The sequence below is a fragment of the Lepidochelys kempii genome, chromosome 9 (genome assembly GCF_965140285.1).
Source record: "Lepidochelys kempii isolate rLepKem1 chromosome 9, rLepKem1.hap1, whole genome shotgun sequence".
In the NCBI taxonomy this organism is placed as follows: domain Eukaryota; kingdom Metazoa; phylum Chordata; order Testudines; family Cheloniidae; genus Lepidochelys; species Lepidochelys kempii.
Window position 1 is genome coordinate 101,018,882 of NC_136388.1, and position 6,000 is coordinate 101,024,881.

The following is a 6,000-nucleotide window of genomic DNA, read 5'->3' on the forward strand; positions in this document are numbered from 1 at the left end:
AGCCAGCCAGTACCCGCCCCCGGCACCCTCCCCACCCCCAGGCAGCCAGCACCCGCCCCGGGCACCCTCCCCACCCCCAGCCAGCCAGCACCCGCCCCGGGCACCCTCCCCACCCCCAGCCAGCCAGCACCCGCCCCGGGCACCCTCCCCACCCCCAGCCAGCCAGCACCCGCCCCGGGCACCCTCCCCAGCCCCCAGGCAGCCAGTATCCACCCCCGGCACCCTCCCCACCCCCAGGCAGCCAGCACCCACCCCGGGCACCCTCCCCACCCCCAGCCAGCACCCGCCTCAGACACCTGCATCAGCACCCAGCCAGCACCTGCCCTGGGCACCCTCCCCCAGTGCCAAGCCAGCACCCACCCCTGGCACCCTCCCGACCCCCAGGCAGCACCCGCCCCGGGCACCCTCCCCAGGCAGCACCCGCCCCGGGCACCCTCCCCAGCCCCAGGCAGCACCCACCCCAGGCACCCTCCCCAGCCCCAGGCAGCTCCCACCCCGGGCACCCTCCCCAGCCCCCAACCAGCCAGTACCCGCCCCCGGCACCCTCCCCAGTTCCCAACTAGCCAGTACCCCCCCGGTACCCTCCCCACCCCCAGCCAGCCAGCACCCGCCCCGGGCACCCTCCCCACCCCCAGTCAGCCAGCACCCGCCCCGGGCACCCTCCCCACCCCCAGCCAGCCAGCACCCGCCCCGGGCACCCTCCCCACCCCCAGCCAGCCAGCACCCGCCCCGGGCACCCTCCCCACCCCCAGCCAGCCAGCACCCATCCCGGGCACCCTCCCCACCCCCAGCCAGCCAGCACCCGCCCCAGGCACCCTCCCCACCCCCAGCCAGCCAGCACCCGCCCCTGGCACCCTCCCCACCCCCAGCCAGCACCCGCCCCAGACACCTGCATCAGCACCCAGCCAGCACCTGCCCTGGGCACCCTCCCCCAGTGCCAAGCCAGCACCCACCCCTGGCACCCTCCCCACCCCCAGGCAGCTCCCGCCCCGGGCACCCTCCCCAGGCAGCACCCGCCCCGGGCACCCTCCCCAGCCCCAGGCAGCACCCACCCCGGGCACCCTCCCCAGCCCCAGGCAGCTCCCACCCCGGGCACCCTCCCCACCCCCAGCCAGCCAGAACCCGCCCCTGGCACCCTCCCCACCCCCAGCCAGCACCCGCCCCAGACACCTGCATCAGCACCCAGCCAGCACCTGCCCTGGGCACCCTCCCCCAGTGCCAAGCCAGCACCCACCCCTGGCACCCTCCCCACCCCCAGGCAGCTCCCGCCCCGGGCACCCTCCCCAGGCAGCACCCGCCCCGGGCACCCTCCCCAGCCCCAGGCAGCACCCACCCCGGGCACCCTCCCCAGCCCCAGGCAGCTCCCACCCCGGGCACCCTCCCCAGCCCCCAACCAGCCAGTACCTGCCCTGGGCACCCACCCCAGCCAGCCAGCTCACACCCCGGGCACCCTCCCCAGCACCAGGTAGCTCACGCCCCGGGCACCTTCCCCAGCCCCCAGCCAGCCAGTTCCTGCCCTGGGCACCCACCCCAGCCCCCAGGCAGCTCACGCCCCGGGCACCCTGCCCAGCCAGCCAGCACCTGCCCCAGGCACCCTCCCCAGCCCCCAGCCAACATCTATCCCAGACACCTGCATCAGCACCCAGCCAGCACCTGCCCTGGGCACCCTCCCCCAGTGCTGAGCCAGCACCCACCCCAGGCACCCTCCCCACCCCCAGGCAGCTCCCGCCCCAGGCACCCTCCCCAGCCCCCAGCCAGCTCCCATCCCGGGCACCCTCCCCAGCCCTCAGCCAGCCAGTTCCCACCCCGGGCACCCTCCCCATCCTCAGCCAGCACCAGTCCCAGGCACCCTCCCCAGTACCCAGGCAACATCCACCCCAGGCACTCTCCCCAGCCAGCCAGCACCCACCCCGGGCACCCTCCCCAGCCCCCAGCTAGCACCTACCCCAGGCACCCTCCCCAGCCCCCACCCAACATCCACCCTGGGCACCCGCATCAGCACCCAGCCAGCACCTGCCCCAGGCAGCCTCCCCAGCCAGCACCCGTTCTGGGCACCCTCCCCAAGTGCCCAGGCAGCCAGCTCCCACCCTGGGCACCCTCCCCAGCACCCAGCCAACATCCACCCCAGGCACCCTCCCTAGCACCTAGCCAGCACCCACTCTGGGCACCCTCTGCCAGCACCTATGTGCCCCAAACACCATTCACCCCCCCAGGCACCCTTCTCCAGCACCAATCCAGCCTGCACCCTCTCGCCTTGGGCACCCACACCCAGTTAGCCAGCACTCTCTATCCCACTCCTGCCACCCTCTGTTAGCACCCAGCCAGCCAGCACCCACCCCATCCTAGGCACCCTTCCCCCAACAGCGAGCCAGCCAGCACGCCATCCTGCTCCAAGCACTGTTCCCCGGCACCCAGGTAGCCAGTATTTGTCCCACCCCGGGCACCCTCCCCTCAGCACCCACCTAGCCAGCACCGCACCCCACCTCACCTTGCCTCATGCACCCTCCCTCAAGCACCCTCCCCCTATCCCTCCCAGAAGGAGAGTTTTGTTTTAAATACTTTAGAGTGTGGAAAGTTACTGAGGGAGGGGACTGCATGGGCCCCGGCTCATGCCTTGAGAGGGTGCCCTGGAAGTGGTGTCCCCACAAGGCCAAAAAAACCAGCCCTTTAAACATAGGGTATTTTCAGCTTGTGTTTAGATTGTAAACTCTCCAAGGTAGGAATTTGTTGCTGCTCTGTGTTGGTACAGTTCCTGGCACAATGGGGCTCCATGCTGGGTTGGTCTCTAGGGACTATTGTAATACAAACAAATAATAATGTGGCCTATTAAGTGCCTTCTCTTGATAGTGACCCTTCAGCCCACAAATGGTCCTGCCCAAAAGCAGCTGATGTTGCTGGTTCTACTTGGGAAGTGGTTTCAGATTAGGGCTTAAACTGGAGTTACTCAGGAATATTTTCTTATTATTTCTGAATAATTCCCTGTGTGGGCATTGATACTATGGACAAATAGTGTCCACACAGTTATTCCAAATAGCTGTTGTGCTCTAAATTCAAACCCTACCTTAATCTGAATTTCAAGTGTAGACAAACCATTAAAGAAGTACAAAGCATTCAGCACCCTTTGGATCTTGCTGGCAGGGAACAAAGATGCTTTAAAATTGAGTTGTGTTTCAGATCATGTTTAACAAATTAAATCATGTTTAGACAATAGTTTAACAAAATTAAAATTGTTTCCTTGTGGCCAGCTAGTACTATGGGACCAGATAATACCATTTTAACATGCTGTTTTGTGATGCATCTGACGCCAAGGGGTGTTTCAAATCTCTTTAGCTAATTTGAGTTTGCTGACTCAGTTTCCACAAGCACCTCTTTTCATCACCTGGACAAAACCTGTGTCACAGACTCCTTCTTCCCTAGTTCATCTGTTAGGGACCTTGATGGTCTGATGAAAGATAAATTAAAAACAGTTGGATGCTTCCTTATAAATCCCACCGTGTTCCCACTCCTCCCCAAAAAATTAGCAGTAAACTGCAGAGCATAATTACTATGGACTTGTTTGTTGCTGAGTTTCCTCTCTATCCCTTGCTAGGTCTCCCTTTAAAGCACAATCTCTGGCCCCAGTGATTAAGATCCAGACCCAAATCTTAGCATCCCGAAGTGATTGCTAGTGCAAGTCAGATTCTTCAGTGGACGTTTCTCTTTCTATACAAGAGAACAGGTCAATCATGGGAATGTCCGTCGCCCACTCTCTGAATGCAGAATGTCCTGCCAAACTATCTTCCTCTGCTTTCAATGCCTTATGGAGAACCAAACCAGAAAGGAATGGAAAATCTGCTGAAAGAACAATCTACCCTTTTAAATCAGGCTAATGTGATACTAGATGAATAGTACCTTTGTTTCTGCAATTTTATATAACAATTGTTCTGAAATCATCTCTGCCATAGGGTACATAATAAAGGTCACATAAATCATTAAACAAAGTTTGCACAACTGCAAAGTGTTACAAGCTTCTGAGACAGTGTCTCATTGTCCCCAGCGTACAGTACACCGTTCAAGTGGGGGCATTTTCCACATACAATGCACTATCTGACATCCCTGGAAATAGATATGAAATTCTTGGTGATATGGAAGGAACGTAAGGGAGCCAAAGTACCACTAACAAGAGATAGCTATGAGTCACAGGTCCTAATACATATATGTGGAGGGGCCTTAAAAACAGGAGTACATTGAAATGCTAGAATGCTGAAGCTTAAAGGTGATGGAAGCGGAGAAGACTCAGTCAGAATGTGGTCCAGGGGATAGAGCACTGAACTGATACTCGGACAAGCTGGCCCTGCTAACCTGCCCCGTGACCTTGGGCAAGTCCCTTCACCTCTCTGTGGTTCTTTCTCTTCCCACATGTTATCTTAAATAGTTAGGACCTGATCCTGCAAACACTGAGGAGCATGCCTACCTTTATAGTGCCATTTAAGTCAATGGCACTGAAGTTAAGCATGCAGGCAAGTGTTGATGGAATCAGGAGCTTAGATTATAAACTATTCAGGGCAAAGAGTGTCTCTTACTCTGTGTACAGCGGCTAGCACTACCATAATAGAAATAACCTTTTTAGGACATGGGAAAGCAGATTGAATTGCTGGGCTCACATTCAAACTGGAAAAGTGAGAGCAATAATTTAGGGAATTTTACATTTATAATACTGAAAGAATAGAATGGTGTTCAGGTAGGAACATCTGAACAACCATTGCACTGTCTTGTAGTGACACCATGCAATAACTATGTGATTATGATTAAGGCATTTTACTGTTTCTGTTCCCACATTAGATTAATCTGATTTTTAAAGACCCATTAGACTTTTTCTTATTTTCCCCCCTTGTGTCATGACAGGGGAAAGTGAAGGGTGGTTGACTTCCTTACCTGTATTTTCATACTGTAACGTGCTTGGATTTCTTTTAAGTTTAACTTTGAATCTCCTGGGTTTTTGAGATATGCTTTTGAGATAACTGCAACATACCTGTAGTGTAGTTAATCTTAAATTGCTGATATGTACTGTGAGTCTTAACTCCATTTGAACATCTTTTGTCTAGGAATTTCTATGGCTTGTTTCGATTTTTAATTGAAAATGTCGTACATGAACGGTAAACAAGAATCCCAAAGAGAATGTTACTGACCCAGTTGGGAAGATTAAGGCAGGGTGCATCTGCCGCATGTGACCTGGCTGCAAGAGGGTGCATGGCAGTGGCATGCACATTCTAGTTACCATGTGATGTTTCTAAGGAGAGATGACGTGTCAACCTTCCATATTTTTAAATTTAACTTTCATGGCCATGTTAACCTGTACACACGGTGTCCTTTCCCCACTCTGGAGCAGCACAAAGCAGCCTGAGCTTACTGGCCAGATAAACTAGATTTACAGTTGCTTTGTATCACCAAAGTAGCACTGAGCAGCTGTACTGTATGCTCCAAATTCCCCCAGCCACCTGAATCTCTCTGCATTCCTCTGCACACCTCTTCCAAATCCCTCCTCCATTCTGCACCTCATATTTCCCTGTGTTTAAGCCAAAGTTGCTTTTTTTAAAATTTGCCTTGAGGGTTATTGAATCTTTGGGGTGCACTCAGTTCATGTTTTTAAGCTTTTTTCTGCAACAAAACATGAACGGAATACACATTTTTAAACCAATCTCTTGATAATTGTTTGAGGCCTGACTCATTTTTGAATGCTTGGGGTTTGTAATACTGAACTCTATTTGCCTTTTACTATAGTGTTAAATTTTACTGGTTTGTGAGGAGTCCCAGGTTGTCCTTTTAAGGGCAGGCTGGGTCTGCACATCTCTGTTCCAAGTGCCATCCCTTTGAAGACAGCCATTGTGGGATTTGTAATTCCTCAGGGAGCTAGTTATGGCAGAATGGAAGCAGGGCCTGCTGGGAAGAGGGAGGGGGGTATGTAAATCAAGCCTTTTGCAGTAGGAAGGAAGCCAGTGGAGGGAAGGAGGAGTTTCATGG